Genomic DNA, 19,075 nt, shown 5'->3' with positions numbered 1-19,075 from the left:
ATTCTTTTGTTCTGATATTGGAAAGCGTCTTTATTGAATTCCCGACAGATTTAGTTTCCGATACAGCTTTATCTGTCATAAAGCCGAACGTCCAGTTTTGTAAACATCGGCCACCGTTATCTGATAAGCTTTTCGCTTTATCTCCTGCAAACTCGTCCATCGGCAAGTATCTACGTATACACGTACGCGCTGTTTGCATACTTTATTTCCATGTTTTTTCACACCGTCTAATGCGCACATGACTCTAATTTAAAAACTAGCTATATCGTAATGCAAATGTACATTCGATTTAAATTGAACTTCACCGAGCAAAGGCGGAACAGGTCGTATAATTGAAATGTTATTCAAGAAATTCATCTACTATCGTAAAGCACAGTCCGATATTTCATATTTGTAGCAGTAATGATAATTCTTTCGTTCTTGAATGATTCCCTCAAAAACTGAATAAAAGTGTTTCAGTGTTATACTTGAAAAATGAATTGACTCTTGACACTGAACGTTTCCACTTCCTCTACAACACAATGGTCTTTAGCGACGGCATTTCAACGACCGTCATCGAACGCCCACGAATCCTCTTAACCTTAACATCGTTTCGTCACGAGTCAGCGCGAAGCGAGCATAGATTACGCAGGCAACTACCAGTCCCGCGACTCGATCATTCGTTGGGAGTGGCTCGTCACGTCGAGACAATTCAATTCTTACGAATTTGACGCACCATCGCGTCGAGTCACGGGGAAACGCGCCTGAGCGCGGACAGTAGAGAGCTTTGAATTTGACGACGGCGACACTGGACGTTAATGGTCGAAACGACGTCATCTGCATTGAAGAACCCGACTGGCGAGTTATACAGGGACGGTTTACATTTAACCCTTGTCCCCGATGCCACTTGGCTGTTTCTATCACGGTATCTCGGTTCATTGTAGAGCAAAGCGCCCCCTTCCCCGCCGTCACCTATGTATATGCATTGTAACAATTAAACTGTGCGTCGCGTGTTTGCGGATCCGAATGTAAACTGCGCGGATTTTGATGGTCTGATTAATTATCCGGCCACGGGCCCGAATTTAGTTTGTCTGCTGGTGGCGAAACGTTAAGTTTGTCAGTATGTTTTAGAGGCCACGTTCGTCAAAACCGTTCCACTGAAACGGACGTTTAAACGCACGGTCGTTAGGAATTAAATTGAAAAACGTCCGAATGTTCCGCAGTAAATTCCGATTTTTCAGTTCTCGAATTTCAGTTCACATTTATGGTTCAGAATTTTGTTAGACGAACGAGAAAAAAAACAATAAAAGAAGCGGCGTAAATACTAACAATGGCTATCATTTGAAATCGAGAGCTTTTTCGGCGGATACAATTAAATACAGCCGGGCTTGGGTACTGAGAGATTGTTTTTCGCCGGGCCATTTAAGGAATTAAGACGTGCAATCGTTCCACGTGCTCGGAAGGAACAAACGCCCGGGACGGAGGAAAGAAAAACAGTCGAAACAGGAAACTCGTTAAACAGATAAGCTCGGCGATCTCACTTGACCCTGCAATCAGGCTGCGGACCAGATAAAACCCACCAACACCGATACGGCACATAAATACCGTCGTTACACGTAAATACCGGTCGACGATAGTTTCTGGATACGAGAAAACTCGCCCGCGGGTCCGTGTCACTGGGTTATCGCCGCGAGATCGTCCCGAGACTTCCGTTTCTTTGTCCCTCTTTCGGCATTTTTCTATAGAAGCGTTGTCACGTTGTTTTCGGGTGTTAGGAGTGGCGTCGGCGACACGTGTCCCAAAAATTATTGGTCAACAAATAATTTAGAACGGATACGTCGTTGAAAGAACGATCGAACAGAAGTTGATAATATTGCATTAACAAGTTTTTAAATAGATTATGCGAAGCAATAATGGCACTGGTCTCATATTTCGAAGAAAAGTTTTTGGGATTGCTCTTGGCTCGCCAGTTTGGAGATTGGATCGGAAATAGTTCAGTATTTAAATAATGTTCCATATTTTCTTAACCGATTCTATTCTAAAGCAAACAAGGCGGATCGAAGCGACTGTTGTTTTCTTCTCGCGACAAGATTCAGTTTAAAGGGAAGCAGGAAATCCGTAACGCTCGCGAACTTTTACTGGGACCGGAAGAAGCCAAGGGGTGATTAAGGTTACTAGTTGTTTGAGATACGATAAGACCAAGGATTTTGTAGAAACTGCAGAATACTCTCTTTTCACGCGATAAGGAAGCTCCGGGGCAAAAATATCCGAGGAACAGCGACGAAACAATCGTGTAAACAATTTAAATTTAAACTGGAACTTAAACTCGGATGCGGAATAATTTGTACGTTCAGTTTCGCACGTGAAAGTTCAAGGATAATAACGGACGGAATTTCTGAATCACAAAAAGCACACTTTAAACATGCCAATAAATCTCGTGAATACCAATAAACTTCTCGAGAGTCTCAAGATCGCAATTGCAAATGGCGAATCTAAAACGAATCCATATTTTATCTTCGGGAAACGTGCGATTGTTTGACCCATTCGCATTTAAATCATCCATAACTTATGTGAAGTTTGAAATTCTAAATGCGGCATTACAGTCTTACTGACTTCTCATTTAATTAAAACATAATCGACTTTCAATCCTAAGGGAACCTACTCTCGGCGGGAAGTCAATCATTCGAGTCATTCACACCGTCAAATAACTCCTCGAGCTTTACATCGTCTCTTCGACTATCCCTCGACACCAACGCGAATCGCGACTCACGTGTGTCTCTCGTTCAGAGTTCATCACACTCAGTCATCCTGGTTCCCTTTGCGGCCAGTTTTCTCGCGTGTACCTATCCTCGAGTAACGTCAACGTATATTATCCGAATCCTTGCGTCGCGGCGGTGTGTGCGTAGACGAAGGGAGACAAGTGCACGAGTACGCCGGTACGTCGGCGTTCGCGGTCGATGGATCAGGTACACTGTCGTGCTTCACCTCGGCAAACAGCCTTCGAGCGATTCCTCGGGAACGAGGGAATCCTCGGCGACACCACGACTCACGATTACGGGGAAAGAGATAGGAACCGTGTTGCGGCCGTGACGTGGGTGGCGGCGGGGTACACATGGTACGTCGGCTGACAGCACGTGCTTCAACGTGCGAGCCTGTTCGCGCGGTGGCTTCGGGGAACCGTGGTTCGATTCGTGGGGCAAACTTCGATCGGACGCCTGGTTATTTGTAATAGGAAAAATTCGTTCGGCTGAGTGGAGAATAGATTGGAGCGGAGTTTGCTTTTTAACGCCAAGTGTGGCGCGCGATAAACGAGTGAGAGAAATGTTCGATTGTGTATGCGACCGTGGAAATAAATTGAAATTTTTAATTTTGATTTACTTGCTTGAATAAACTCTGTATTTGTTATCGATTTAAACCAGTGGCGTTGATGCAAAATACTCGACTGTAGCGATTATCTAACGAAATTGGAGAAAACGAGGCACTGAACCGGAGATTTATACATGGATCATCACGGTTTACAGTTTTATAACAAAATATCAAGTATTACCTACGCGGGTGTCGAATTGAAAACGTATCCATTTTTCCAAACAAGCATTGCGTCCTTTGAAAATGATATTTTTTAATAAAACAGAATTACGCTTTCCATCGAAATTCCTTCGCATCTGCTGTCATTTTAACACAATGAACTATTTCATTCGTTTTGAAACATTCAACGATATAATTTTTATATTTATATTTTAGAATTCAATAGGATATACGTACCTCTTTACACTTACAAGGTATAAAAAGTGTTTCCCATTTAAGCTTCCAGTTGTAAACAAATTTCAAGCGTTATTTTCGTTAAGATAAACGAGAATAGCTATCGTAAACAGTTTAAAAGAATGTCCGTCCAGGAAACAAGACTGCACGTCGGCGAAGTAATTCGCGATTCGTGTCTGCGAACGAAATCGGTCGGTTAGCCGGTTTAGACGCGCGTGGAAATTGTTTTGCATAATTCAGACACGTCGTTTGCTCCACGTGGACAGTCGAAACTGAAAGAATTTCGCGCTCGTTTATGTACGCGTTCCGCCGTAAATCCCTGGCGAATACAACCGAAACGCGAGCGAACAGGAAAACGCTATTCGGCCGTGGAATGCCGCGCGTTTCGCACGGCCGTTTTTCCTGCAGGTGCGCGGCGTGCCGCAGAAATAAATCGTCCCGCGGCGAAAGGCAAGGCCGGAGTTTCCTGACGGAGACCAGAATCGATCGAGTTCAGATTTAATCTGACTGTATTCATTAGATATTTCAGATGATATACGTTTAACAGCGACGATACCGTGAGATTAAACAGCTCGCGAGTACCACTTAATATTTTCTACTTCTTTTTCAAAATAAAAATATACGACGAGTAATTGGTTGTTTCAATCGTGATAACGTAAAGCCGATAATAAAAATTTATGAAAGCTCCGAGGTTGAATTCAAAGCGATAAAATTTTTTTAAAATGTTGCTTTTAATGCTGCAAATTGAAATCCACGTCTTCGTTCGCCATTAACGTCGCCATTAAGGAATGTAAAATTTTCTATTCGTCGGGATAAAACCATTTTACCGAGTAATACACGCCTCTTTTCCTCGTATTTATTAGTCAGAACTATCGCAGATGACGAGAAAGAGGAACGAGGCCACGGGAAAAGTAGAAACGGCGAAGGAAAAAGAGAGACTGGGGAACCGAAACTGGCTGTGCGAGAATGGATAGAACGGTTTGTCGCGATCTGGCTGAAACCAGAGTTCTGGCGTGTTAAATTTTCATAACCTCTCGCAGAACAGTGTCTTTCAGTCTCCAGCATTCATAATGAAAATCTCTTTACGGAACTCCATCGAGTCAGTCTCTCCCTCCGTCTCTCTCTCTCTCACTCTCTAACTTTCTTTCTCGTCCCATGACTGCCGCGCGCTCTATAATGTCTTTGTATACCCAAAGTCCACACAGGCCGCGAGCTTCGGTATAAATTATAATCGCGAATTCCGAACGAAGATTGCCTACGAGATCGACGATCTTCTCTTTGGCAGCGCGCGCCGGTAAAGTCAACGACGTTATAAAATATTTTCTTTCGAAACTACCTTTGTTTGCGCGGACCTAAATCACGTCGCGGCCGTACAATGAACAGCTATCACCGCTTGCTCGACGTTTTGCGAGCAAAATTTATCAGGATACGTTCCACGCTTTGATGCCTTCTAAGAAGGGATCGTGGTTATTCGAGTGGTTTATTAACATACTCTGTCACCACAATGCCACTGGTTCGCCCGAGGCGACCGGAGGCACATTTTTATTAAGCGGGGAAATATGTCTTTCGAGCTAAACGAGTTTGTAAAGGAATTGGACAAATGCGAGGAAAGTTGATTGCGAAGTAAGAAATCTTAAACCTTATGCGCGATGAATATAATAAGGAGGATATAAATGATAAGCAAACAGCGGATACTAGGATTGACAAATGCGCGCTGGGACTTTCCCGTGACTCAACGAAGGAACTTACTGAAGAATCTTAAGAACACTGTGATGTACTTCGGTCCTATCGAAGAGATCAAGGCGAACGCCGGCGCTCCGCGTCGCATCGCGTCGATCAGAAACGCTCGGCTCGAGCGAAAAAACCTGCCGAACCGGTGTGCGGCGACTACCTTTCCCGTGAAATCGCCTCATTCCAGCTCGTATGCCTCGTTTCGCTAATTACAGCTTCTAATAACTTAATTTATACACGGCCGGTATCGAATACACTTTGAACGATAACGTTTACTCACGATGGGCGATATTTTAACATGACTAATTTAACGACCGCGTGGGTGGACTAGCGTGGAAATGGTATCTTTAACAGTAATAGCTGGTTTATTAAAAGTAGGATAATGATGCTCGACTGACACCGGACGAAGTCTAATCTATGTCCTAACAGAACAGCGATAACGCTAATTCGTTGTTTTAGCAGGTAATGATGGATGTCTCGATCTTTACGATCATTACTCGAGTAGGATTAATCGTCGCTTGTCAGTTTCGTAATTTATGTCTACCGGATCCTCCCCGTCTACCGACGCACTGAACAATTCTCTTTTACATTCGATAACGTCAAACGCGAAAACCGAAGGAAAACCGAAGGAGAACCGAACGAAGACCAAATGAGAGATAAGAACTCGGAAAACGGTAGCAACAACCGGCGTCACCAAACGCTGCAGGCTTAGATTTACGACGTGATACATTACAGTCTCAACGGGGAGCCAATTCGTGGACGGAGCTAACGGCGTTTGCCTGATTTCTCGTGAACTTAATGTACGTGCCGACCGAATTGACGTGACGCAACCCGTGCCCGAGTGAACCGGGACGGAACAGGGAAAAATCGAGTAACAGGACCACCACGAGCAGGATCCCGGGAAGGTTCAAGACCGACACGGGACACGAACTGGTTTCTGCCACGATCCCGATGCCCTCGCTACCACACCGGGATCGAACAAACGAGATCGGAGGTTCTCCTGTAACGTACACCCTGGGTCTCCTACCGGGTGGTCCAAGATTCTAGCAGCGAGGCAGAACCTCGATCCGACCTCTTGGATGCGCGCCTCGCATCAAATGGGCACATCAATTAGCAAGGCCGAGTCTTTGAGAAGTTTGATGGGCTCGCGTCTCGACGGCGCAATTTGCGGGAGGAACTCGCATCTCGCAGGCTAATGCCGCTACATTCATCTGCCGGTACGTACGTAGCTGCGTATGTGTGTGCCTAGACTGGCGTAACAGTGCGAAGCTTCTATGCTGGTTTAATTGCGATTTAAGTTGTGCACTTGCGCGTTCGGCAGAGATGCCTGTGGTTTCGCTGTGTGTACATATTTGCCGTTTGCTCCGCGGAGTTGGAATGCAAATCTCAGATAACGATAATGAGAAATAGTGTAGGTAGAAACGAATGTTGATCACCGACAATTGTATACCCTGGTGTAATGAAAATGTACGATTGAAAGGATTTTATAGTAGAAATTTTATTTCATTCTATTTCGTATGCCTTTCAAAAGTATTTGTACATATTTCAATGACACGGTACTGGTTTCGCATCTCGATTTTTACCATTCCACGTGAAACTTGCCGAAATTGTTGCGGCTTCCGGAAGACAGAAACATCGCGATACGCGGTGACAGGCGAAACACCGAAATCGTTTTTCTCGAAACGCAGTTTCCCGAACTTCTCAGTTATATACGCGTGTGTAGATTTCGATGGAAAGAGAGAGAGAGAGAGAGAGTGAGAGAGAGAGTGAGATAAAGGATCGTTCGACGTGTTTGTCTACGATTTCCAACCGAAGTTGGGAATAACTCGTGGAACTCGGTTTCGAACGGTAAGTTTGTTCGATAGATCCTCGACAGAAATTCGATGCCGGTTTTTCTTTCTAATAAATACGTCGAAACAACGTTTGACGTGCCGCGCGATAGGTAAAACGAAGCGAACAGATATCGAGAGCTCTCGTTCGAGCAATTCGCGCTTACACGCGGTAAATACGCTCGCCAATGTTCATCAGCTTTAAACGTTACGAATCCCTTTAACGAACTGATCGCCGGAACGCGAGTCTGCTTACCTATCCGCGTTCGCATTTGAAACTCTATTAATTGAACCGCCTTTAATTACTTTACATCGCTGCAACCTGTTACACGTCGAGTCATGCGCGCCTCCACCGCTCTCTTCCATGACTTTTACCATCATTCACCCATTCAGCGGCTAGATTCGGTCACCACGCGGGTCAAACGTAATTACCGAGTGACCATAGTGAAACTTACGACTATGTCAATAAACAGTTTTTGGTAGAAATAATTCCAATTTGTGAACGGGTCTCGAATTATTTTCTCAGCCGTGTTCCAGTAGCAGATTCCCATTTGTTATGCAATCACAGTGGTCGAACGAGAACGACAAACAACGGAGTAATAACCTGTCGACGTACCCGGCCGCGATTACCGTCACCGTCGATTCCATCTTGCGGTTGAAACGTCACGTCGCGTCGGATCCATGACCAGGATACGATCAGCCACTCCATCGTGACAGTCCAATTCGATCGTTCTAACGAGTCCCTAAATTCGAAGGAAAAACCGCCATCGGAACATGCCGGCTAGAGCACAGGTACGTACGTAGAGGCGTAACGCAGAAGCGGTCGAGCTGTTCGACTGAGAGATCGGCGCGGGCCAACGCTCGCATCGATTTAATCGGCGGCGGGCACCGCCCGAAGGGCGTGTCGGTAAGCATCGTCGGACATCGTTATTAAGCGCATATAAATTAGCATATAAATTGTCCCACGACCGACGCCGTGCTCCGCGAGCTAGCTAGCTAGCTAGGGGTCTAGCCATCCAGCAGGACTCCTCTCGTAGCCACTCTAGAGCTCCTAGCTCTAGCTACCTGCTGTCGTTGGCGCGCGAGCGCAGACGCTGTCGCGAACCGCGAACGGAACCGCTTGCACACGTTGCGCACTGCACACTCGTGTGCACGCGTTTACTCGACGTATCACTCTCTCTGTCGCGCCACCCCCTTTCGACTTCCCCTCGCGCCGTCTCTGTCCGATGGGTACCAGAGGTGGAGACAGAGAAGGCTAACTCCCGGCTCTGCATAATCCGTAGAGCTACCTACTGCTATCCTGCGCCGACCGATAGCGCCGGCGTTTCGAGCCACCCCCGAATTGCACGCCGCCGCCGCCAACCCCCCGGCGTCGTCTGAATGCTCGATGGGACTCACACAATGGCAATCTGCACGCACACACGGTCGCCTCATCAAGCCACAATGGCGGCCATTACCGATGCAACGATTTACCCTCCTCTTGTCCGCGCCACTACCCATGCAGTCTCCTCGCCCCCGCTGTCCTTCCATTCCGCGCTCTTTTCCACGCGGTTCCCCCGTCTTAAGATGCATTCGACTATTGTCCCGGATCATCGACGAATTACGACACGGAATCAGTGAATAATAGAGAACCTGATCGTAGCTCAGAGAATTGTATAAAACGAGTAGAGGTACGAACATGATAATATGATATACTTAGTTAGCGGAGGCAACCTGAACGTTTCATTAAAGTAGTAATGATATCTGTGTGAATTATTGGAAGTGAATTTAGCTGTGTATGTTGAGAACAAAGTTCAAATTTATCCTGTTGACCACGGCTTTGTACACGAATTCACGTCCAACAGTATGATTTAATTAATGATATATCAAATTGAGAGACTACAGATAGGTAGGATTAGATTTCTTCATTTATCATACTTCAGCCATTACCTGTAATTGCCTAATAAAAAAGGCTGTCTAATTGTAAGTACGAACTTGTACGACTTGTCTTGTGATCTCCAGTTATTCGATGAAAGCTGCTCGGTTATGAAATTGGGGGCGACTCGAGCCACGAATAAATCGTGCACGAAACCGTTCCTGTGTTGGTTCTCCAGTCGGGCGGTCATACGAAAGTTGTACGTAATAAGTCCCTACCTAACGCGCGGAATCGCGGGTGTATAACCGGCCGATGGCGGGGGATGAAAATTATAGCCTACAGAGAAGAGGAGATGGGTGATTCCCCTCGGACGGTGAGAGTCCAAAATCCACGGACCCTCGGCTCGAGTTCCCGGTCACGAAGCTCGATAGCGGTCGTAAAGCTCGAGAAGCGAGACGCAGCGTTTGGATACGACAGCGAATATCGCCGACGTCGACATAGGTACCCGTCGCGTTCGTACAAGCGCAAGACCCTTACTCGCTCGCCCTTGCATGTCGGAGTGCACCGAGCGGTGGAAAGTTTCTCGGTAAACGTAGCTGGCTCGCGAGAGATCGTGAGAAGAGAACGGCCGAGAATTGCGGGGGAGCGCGGGTAGATTGAAGCATCAAGAAAACGGAGAAAAAATGGAAGAAGGGGGTATAGCCAGTGTTTAGGAGAAGAGCGAGGGTAAACTCAGAAGGAGAGGTGAATTGGTTGACAGAGAAGAAGCGCAAATAAGGAGTTGTATTCAGGAAGAAGTTTAAGCGATGTAGAGAGAGGAGGAAGATAATGAGAAGAACGAGCGGAGAAGATAAACACGCAGAGATTACGCGGGGTTCCTGGAAGAACAAAAAATAGAGGGAAAAATTGAAGAACAAAGTGCCGAAGAAACGAGTTTGGCAAGATAAGTTAAAGAATGGGACTAAGAGGGAAGACATATGTGGGAGGTCGAGAAGAGAGATACCCAGAGTGCAAGCAAGCAAGGAGATAAGGGGAACAGGAATAGGTAAGAAAGGTTGCAGCGCGGAGGTTGCAAAAATTGTTGGATGCGCAACAGCGTGCACGCGATATTTTCTGCTTGATTGCATTCAGTAATTTATCAAGTTACCTTATCTTTTCACTAGTAGATGTACTATGGCATCTTTTATAAAATATTGACGCTTGCCGCAATGGAAAGTATGAATGAATGAAAATCTGCAATGAAGGAATCAAGAGAGAAAAAGGTCTTCTGAAGAGCGTGACGTTTCATTACTGAAAGAAAAAGGTTCGAAGTCGAAACAATAAAAAAGGATATAACCAGCTGGACGAGTTAATAGCAGCGATAGGAAAAATGGGCGTGGAGCAGGAACAGCTTGGAAAGAGAAAAAAAATAGAAACGTGGGAGAGTAGAAGGGAGGGTTGAAAACTGTAGAGCAACTCAAGAGTTAGCCACAGCTCGCGATGGGTTTGAGGATAATTATTTATCGCCTTATCAAACTTTTATAATCCCCATGCCGTGGCAGATAGAGAAAGGGAGAAGGGGCGCGCGGAAAGTAGCATGGATCAAGGCACGAGGTATAAGAGGGGGAGGGAGCCGTTGGATCTATACCCGTTCGCATCGACCAACTTTTTAACGAGTTTTTAAACGTCATAAATGATCCCGAAGCAAAGGGTCGCGAGTTCCGTTTAAAGTGGATACCGTCTTCCTCGGCCTCTTCTTCCTGCCTCCGAGCCGTTACCTTTTTCTCTACTTTCCCTCCCCGATGCCTCTTAACACGTGATGAATTTTTATCGCGTCATTGTACCTCGGTTTACGACTCGCGCCGAGGCGTTGATAACTCGCGCGAGCTTTCCTCGCGAACGATGAAAATGTGCAATCTTTTCCGTCCCTTAACTTCCCCTTTCTCACTGCCGTGTATCAATCGTTCGTGCAAACTGACGTTATCTAGCCTCACCTGACTCTGAATATATTACGAGAATTTCCAGAAAAAAGACTGAAAAATGATCCCGAAAAAGTACGAACGATGAAAAATATTATCCTACGAAGAGACAGGCGGGAATAGAAGCGGGGAAAAATAAGCGAACACAAAAAGAGCTCGCATTAAATAAGAGAATTAATTCGCTCATTGCCAGGCGAGAGGCAGCTTTTAGACGGTTTAATTGATGTTAAACTGCGCTCCCCGTACCCTGAGCGGCGCCATAAAATTTCTGGATGGACGTACGAACCGTTCGCTCTTTTGTTCTCGCTTCACGGTATAATTTCGCGACCTGCCGACCGCAAATCCCCATAATCCGCCGCGCCCTTCGTGTACTCGCGTCGCCTAGCGTCGCCCCTCCGCTTGTACTCGTAAACCGAGACCCGTACATTTCTCGCGACCGCAACGCGCTCCGCGTTTTTATCATCCTTCGTTCTTCGAAAACACCCAAAGGGCCCGAAGTTCCGTGGTCGACCAAAAAATCTGCTCAAGTCGCAACCAAAATTAGGGTTCAATTTTGAATTACAGTTTATAAATTGAAAAACATAAAGGCTCGCGTTACTACTTCAAATAAGATTTCTCGATCTGATACGACTTCTGTTCCAATGATTACAATACATTGTATCTTTATTAGCTCGTGCAATTTCATTAGATCTCTTTCAAGGAAATATCTAACGTTTTTAACTGTTTCTCGCCTCGAGGGACAAGGCCTCGAAGCTGTTTTACGACACGCTTCTTGAGAAAGACGTGTACACGGTTCGTGGGTGAATCGATATCGGACAACGATCGCCATTACGCGCGCCTTCGTGCTCAAGTGGTAGTAGACGCTGGCTCCGATCATTTAGCATGGATTATTCGTAACGGTGACGCTGTTACGGTCACGGGGCGAACACGCAGCCAATTTAAACGCGTCTTTTGTCGTGATTAGCCGCTGGAGACAGTTGACCCGTTTAGGGGATTTACTGATCCAGGTGAGACCGTTTGCTTTTAGTAAAACAGGGGAATTGAACTAGAAATAATTTTGAGTTACTCTTCAGATACTATAGAATTTAAGTCAATTTAAAAAAGTCAAGCGTAGATAATTAATTTAACTTTGAGGATTTACTAGAACGACAATGCATTATCGTGATCTGTCATTTGTTTTTCAAATAATACTGAGGAAGCGTGAATAAATTAGCTATCGCAAAAAGAGCGTACGCAATTGGGTCGTTCCCGATTGGGAATGGAATGCAACGCGGAGCCCGTTCGTGTTTTCAAATACCGGTCAAACAATTAAGATCGTTATTGTCGCTCAAAGCGATAACGATCCCATTGCGTTGTTTCGCTGCGGCCGATTTCCATGGAGATTTACAGCAGGGCATAAACTCCGTCGGTGCGCATAAAAAACGCAGTTGTGTTTTGCACGATCGGTCGGCGGTAGAGAAGGAAAGAATAAAAATCGAGGTAATTGGGTCGTAATTAAACGAGATCCGATACAATTGCGTGTGTGTTTTAAAAATGCTGACGAGCCGGGTCCGATAACTCGAAGTCAGCCGACGAAACGACTCGTCTTCACTGGGAGAATCGGTCGTGGAGAAAACGCCGCGCCGCACCGACCTCGGTAATTAACGCGTTCATGAAGATCGACAGATTAGTTGATTGCCTGTGGGCCGACAAAGAAATATCATCCCCCGCACACGTGCTTCGTCCGTTTACTCGACGCTTCTCTCCGAGAATAGCAATGGCTCGAGAGAGACCAAGAGTACGTGAACAGAACGAGGTTGTCTATGTGTTATTAAGTAAAAGATAATTTGATTAAAATGCAATCCGCCTGAATTTTGTATACTTCCGGTGTTCAGTGTTTCAAAGATTTTGAAATAGGATTAATAAATATTATATTATCCTGTCGATTCTTAACAACCTATTCCATATGATATATTATCATAAAAGAAATCACAGTGTTTGCATAATCTTTTGGCCTCCCAAAACGCTGGATTTGTTTTCTTCCCTTCAAGGATATGCAAACCGGATCTAAACTGAGAGGTTAACTTTCTTGTTCATCCACGGCTTGATCGACTTTCACGAGCAGAGTGCGCCTCGTAATAACCTACGAACTCGAGAGATCCTGCCCCGGGCGGGCGGTGCGCGCGGTGTGCCGGCGCGACGTACCGTAACTTTGTCCCAAGTTCTTCGTCGCGATTGTACATCACCTGAGTTTGGCGAATCCGGTCGCGGAGGAAGGTCGTTTAAAGTAAAAATGGACGAGTCAACGACTCTGGCTGCGCACAAAGCGCTGATTCTCGTTACTCAGTAAACTTAAACTGCGTTAGCCTAAGTCGGAAGTTACGCGGCAGCCGCACGATGAGCCGTGTTCTGATTTCCAGTGAAACATCGCGGCCGAAAACAATGGAATTTGGCGAGCAAAAAGACGGACGATTAAAGACAATCAGTGTTTGTAACGACGTCTAAATTCAGATACAGATAGAAGAATGGTGGACGTAGAACTGCGTTACGTAGGGCAAAACTCAACTGACGTTCTACTCAATCGATTAAAATTTAATATCATAATTTTAGTAAATCCAATTAGAATGAATAACAAGCAGCCGAGGAATTCTAGCCTGTCCCCAACGATGATCAACGACTAACCGGTACCAGATTCCCGTCAACACAACAATGACAGAAAAGAAAGAAAAAACACGGAAGAGGTTCGCGGCTGTACTTGATCATTGAAGTATCACTCGAACGTTAAACGAACTTCTCGATTGCATCTCGCGTTACCGAGCTAACGATTGAAGAAAGCGATGGGGGACGAGAAACGTCGGGTTAACGATCAACAGTTACGATTTATCGATGCTTCCGCGGAAAGTTTCCGCCTCGATCGACGCTTAATGAAATTCAAGTTCCGCTGATATTAAGCAGCGTGTACACATCCTCCCACGGAAACGAAAACTCGCGGAGTGCAACTTTTATTGCGACAGATCGAAAACGATCCTAAGGAAGATGTAGAATCGTCGTCCGCTTCTACCGTCCCCTCCCACCCTCGGTTCGTGACCACTGACGTATACGGGTTAGGCTGCGCTTGCATAACTCCAGCTATTAAGTTAATTTATTGAACGATTCCAGCGATGCATCGACGGTGCGTGTAATTCACTTGCCATCTCTGTTTGATTTCTCCTCGGACGTTCCAGATCTGGCCGGGTTCGCGGACGACGTCGCAGCGGACACGGGAAAGTTACGCGATCCCGAGTGGAAATGACTCTTTCCAAGATAGCTCGTGCCATCGATTTCTCAATATTTAATCTTAACTACTGTTCAAGTCGTTCGGAACGGTAATAAGTTGCCGACAATAACGGTGCGCGATATTTTTCTGCTTCAAGTAGACAGTAACAAGCTTCGACGGAAACATCAAATTAATTACCGTGAAAACATAATTATTTATAAATCGCGTTTTATAAGACAGTCTGACTATAAAATGACGTTTTTTCATGTAATTCAAGTTAACGACCAGGAATAGCTGTTATTTAACTCTGTGCTCCACGGAAGCACACGTCGAAATTCTGTTTACGCTGAAATATATATACATTTACGGGTGCGATCAAATGCAATCGAATTGATCCGCAGCACTTTAACGGTCGGCATAAAAACATGCATGGATCACGGTGGCAATTTACAGTAAATCGAGCTGGAAATGACGGACAAAGGTAAACCGAGAACTCGGTCCGTATAAACTTTCATCCGCTCGTCTAGGGATAGCACGGGAATAAATAGGCTAGGACGCGCGCAGGAGCGAGCGGCGACGAAAAATTGAATTTTTTGTCACGCAGACCGAACGAGTCACGCTCGGAATGAACTGCGAAAATACGCAGCCAGACAGGTAGGTAGGTTCGCAAAACCCTGTTGCGCCTAAAACCGTATCCGACTTTTTGCTGGTACACCGCTTGGTTCGATGCACGAACCACCGAGCTAGAATAGGGAAAAACAGTCGATGCAGAAAATGCGAACGACACAGACGGATACTTGAACCGCGATGATCGCGTTTTTCTTTCGTTCCCGCGCGTACAATACACTTCTTCGCGAATCGCCCGCTTGTTTTGTCAGATCCGGACGGATGAAACGGTACAAGAGTCGAGCTGCAAGTTGTACGTTTTTTCGTGGGCGATATAAATGAACCGTTCTTGTATAATTCAATCACGAGTCTCGAGTTTTAATTTATAAATAATTTAGCTCACTCGGTCAATCGAGTTGTAAGTACTTCGGACATACGTTTGATTGAGCAGTAAATTCCAACATTATTTAAAAATCGCAGTCTTAAACTCTTCGCATACACGCGAACCGACTGATCCCCGAGAAATTACGGAGAAAAGACGGAAACAATGTAACAGAGAAGACGGCACTACAGCGCCAGATACCTATACGTCCAGCTATTGCATAACTAAACATGTACACCGACGATTCTGAGCAACCGGATCGCCTTGCCACGCCGCCGTCCTGAACCTAGGACCTGCTGCCCATTGGCTTTGATCGACAGCACATTATCGCGTCGTGTCTCGCGCTGTACCGCCCCAGTAACGAGGCAATTATCTCTATCAAGTGCCCCCAAGTGACCTACGATCGCTTGCCCTATACACCTTCGAGTAGCAGGGCTAACCTGCTAAGCACGAACACGGATCCAGACTGTGAGCTCGAAGAAAGACGAATCGTTGAGTTGCATCGTGAAACGAACGAAGCTTCGCACAAAATGAGATTACCAAAGAAAGTCGACTGGAACGTTGCATTGTAAAACTGAAATTGACACAAATACATCCAGGAAGGAGGAGATGTTTTTAAACGAAAATCTAAGAAATTCTCTGAAATTTGTCAGGAATCTGCATAAGAAGAAAAGCTATTTCTCGGCTTCGAACGAGGCGACGATCTCGCGAAATACGCTACATACGTATGAGACATTAAGACGTAACTCCGGCGCAGTTTCACTGCAGAAAGGTATTGCATTTCCATAGATAAGCCCTCGGATAGAGGGATAACGCGTTCCGCGCGATAGTTTCGCGCCGCGACGTAGCTTTGTTCGAGAGGAAAAAGTAGCACCGGCGCGTTGGCTCCCGTCGGAGCGTGTTTATCGTCGCTTACATAAGCGGGCAAGACTGTCCGCCTGTCCGGTGCACCACACACGGCCGAGCGTCGCACTTCGTTCTTTACGAGGCCGTTCTCCCTGTCGCGTCGCGTTGATTCCACGCCGACGGTATATTAAACGGGTCGGGGTAGGTATATTAAAATCCAATGGTAAACGCTCGTTTGGCCCCGGGGCATCGACACCGTCGCGTCGACGCTTCGGGTTAAATTACTTCCGTGATGTTTGAGACGCGGTCGAATGAGGATCCCTGCGCTCACGCTTCACGGCGGCACCGTGTGTTTGTCGGATACAGTGGGTGGCTTAATGAAGAAAGGAAGCTGAATCTCATTAGTCTTCGCAGCGCGCCTGTCTTCGTAAACAACTACCGCGCTTTCCGTTTGGCCGTTCGCTTTTCCAACTTTCAGATTGCCTATACGCCTGCTCTCCCCTTTCCCGACGGGAAAGAATAAAATACCTATTGGAAGTCGATGAGGAAGCGACTGTATGGCTTACCCTTTGCGTTCACCCCATTGGATGCATTGTGTAATCCGTATCGTCAAGAAAAGAGTTCAAAAATAAACTCGCTCCTAGAACGGTGAATTAAAATTGATTTCCGAATGGTTCAGACGAACAAACTAATCGTAAAAACGATTTTTACTTCGTATCGTTGCTGGTCTCGCGCATATGCGACCGTATTTTAATAAATGTGCAACTTTTTGTAAGTGATTAATTTCCCGTCGGTCAGAAGGCTAACCAGCGAGCTCTTCCCTTTGGAAGGAGTCGGTCTTCATTAACGTTAAAAGCAAATTGTAAGATACGTGTTCAAGCAGCTATCAGTTTATCTGGTTAATCTTGAAGCGACGTAGTGGCCGAGAATCCAGCCTGCCTCGAGGCCCCACTTACCCAGTTTCATTGTTCGCATTTCGACGGCAACGGTATCCGCATGGAAATACCAGTGAAACGTTACAAAACAGAAACAATTCTGATGAGAAAATGGAAAACAAAATTAATTTGCCACTGGATTCGAATGTTAGAATTCGAAGAAATCATCATACGTGGAAAGACATGAGATTTCGTACACGATTCAACCAGTTTTATTATATCATATCGCTTCAATCAGATATCTCGTCAACTGTGACGGTAGAGAGATGTCAGACATGTTTGCCCAGCAAAAAATTAAACGATGCCTTAAGGTAGTGGCAGAGATTTTTTACTACTCCTTCCTGTAAGAAGACTCCCCATTCATTTCACTCTTACCGCCGTATCATTAATCAGGAAAGTACAAATGTAAATCGTGTGCGTGATCGGATGAAAAATAGTTTCATCGTTTCTCTGTAATCGAGCCTAGCATCGTACCGGTCGGTTGTTAAGAACTCGTCTATTACGAAGTTGTAATCAAGTCCTGAACCATAAATGAACGTCCCCGCATAAATTTTCTCTTCATCAAGATATCCCATTTAAATGTTGAATACGAGTCACCAATTTTCATTTCTCATCTCGTTACTACCGTTATCCAAAAACCGAAGTCTATGCAATGAAAATGATATCGACCGTGTTTTCCCCAAGTTCCCGTCAAGATTCGAAATTCTCCAAGAGAAGTTAACAAAATTCCTGCATGCAATCGTAAACTCCGAAATTTTACAGCTTTCACTGCGACTGCGAAGGGGCACCTTTTACGGCGTTCGCGACAAGAAAGTTCGCTTCTCGAAAAAGCAACGACAACCAGAGAAGTAAGAAAAAGCCGGTTGCATTGGGATGCATCGTCTGTCGGGGCTGTTACGAGCGATCAGATAGCGCGGCGGTAGCGCAACTACGTTTGCACGGATTTCGCAGAGGCTTACGCACCGCCGCCACTCGGATGCTCGTACCCTGCCCGTACAGGGGAAAATTTACTTCACGCGGAAACACCGCGCATCGCACCGGCGAAGAGATCCACGAGGCCGCCTCGCGGAGTAACGGGTCGGCGATACATACCGAGTGCAGCTCGAGCTCCGAAACCCTTTATCGCGGGTCGGGAATCTGACAAACTCGGCCGCGCGTTGATGAACGTGCCGCGTTCACGATAACACGGAGGAAGACGTATTTAATGCCCCATGGCGAGGAGATGCAACCCACCGTGTTTTCACTTCACGGAATATCGGAGATGGTAGAGGAGGAGCTGATGGAACTAATTCTTAAGAATTTCTTTCGTGCGAGAGCCGAGTATTCAGATGCACATACATAGACGCATGTGCACACTGATTTTAACTTTGATAACCTTAACTTCCATTGGAATTAAGGATGTATTGGCTATACAGTCAATCCCAAAAGTACCAAACCGAAAACCGAAAACATAACATTGAGTGAACGACATGCTGTTGAAACCAATATCTTCTGTTCCGAAACTAATTTATTGTAAAAATATCAATAATTTTGATTAATAAATTATTGGAAATGAATATTGGCATTTTTATTTCACGATCCTTGACCAGATGACCGAATGACCAATCCTAGGGGTGGGTACTTAAAGTCAGTGGTCAAATGGTCATTCCATTTGGAATGACCCAAAAAATGCTGCCCGATTATCGATAAATGCGAGAGGAAACGAATATGCAAATCAGAAGCCGAGCCTCTTAAGAATCAGCCAATCATTTTGCGCATACGTCATTTTGCCCAAACCGTCGATCGCCGAGAGGGTATAAATACAGAGCCCCGACGCTCCTCGAGTCACTCGATCGGCCGGTCGAGACACCCCTTTTCCCATCCCATCCCAGTATGTGTGTGCGGTGTGCGGTATGAGTATGAGTGTGTGGGTACCGGTACTAGTGTGCAGTATGCCTTCCAAAATTCCACCCTATAACGG

At 45.8% G+C, this 19,075-nt stretch overlaps 1 protein-coding gene and 1 long non-coding RNA gene across 11 annotated transcripts in view; one reads left to right on the top strand and one right to left on the bottom strand.

The window, feature by feature from the left end:
- Nucleotides 1–19,075, bottom strand: part of Rbp6 (RNA-binding protein 6) — a 626,456-nt gene that overhangs the window by 539,742 nt on the left and 67,639 nt on the right. The gene's annotated exons all lie outside the window — the stretch shown is intronic.
- LOC113465263 (uncharacterized) lies at nt 6,093–18,671 on the top strand. The gene is made up of 3 exons (XR_003390103.1): nt 6,093–6,686; nt 7,825–8,090; nt 17,878–18,671. It is a non-coding gene; the product is annotated as an uncharacterized LOC113465263 (long non-coding RNA).

The sequence above is a fragment of the Ceratina calcarata genome, unplaced genomic scaffold (genome assembly GCF_001652005.2).
Source record: "Ceratina calcarata isolate Rehan_Ccalc_2016 unplaced genomic scaffold, ASM165200v1 scaffold162.2, whole genome shotgun sequence".
In the NCBI taxonomy this organism is placed as follows: Eukaryota; Metazoa; Arthropoda; class Insecta; order Hymenoptera; family Apidae; genus Ceratina; species Ceratina calcarata.
This window is presented reverse-complemented; position numbering and strand designations above follow the sequence as displayed.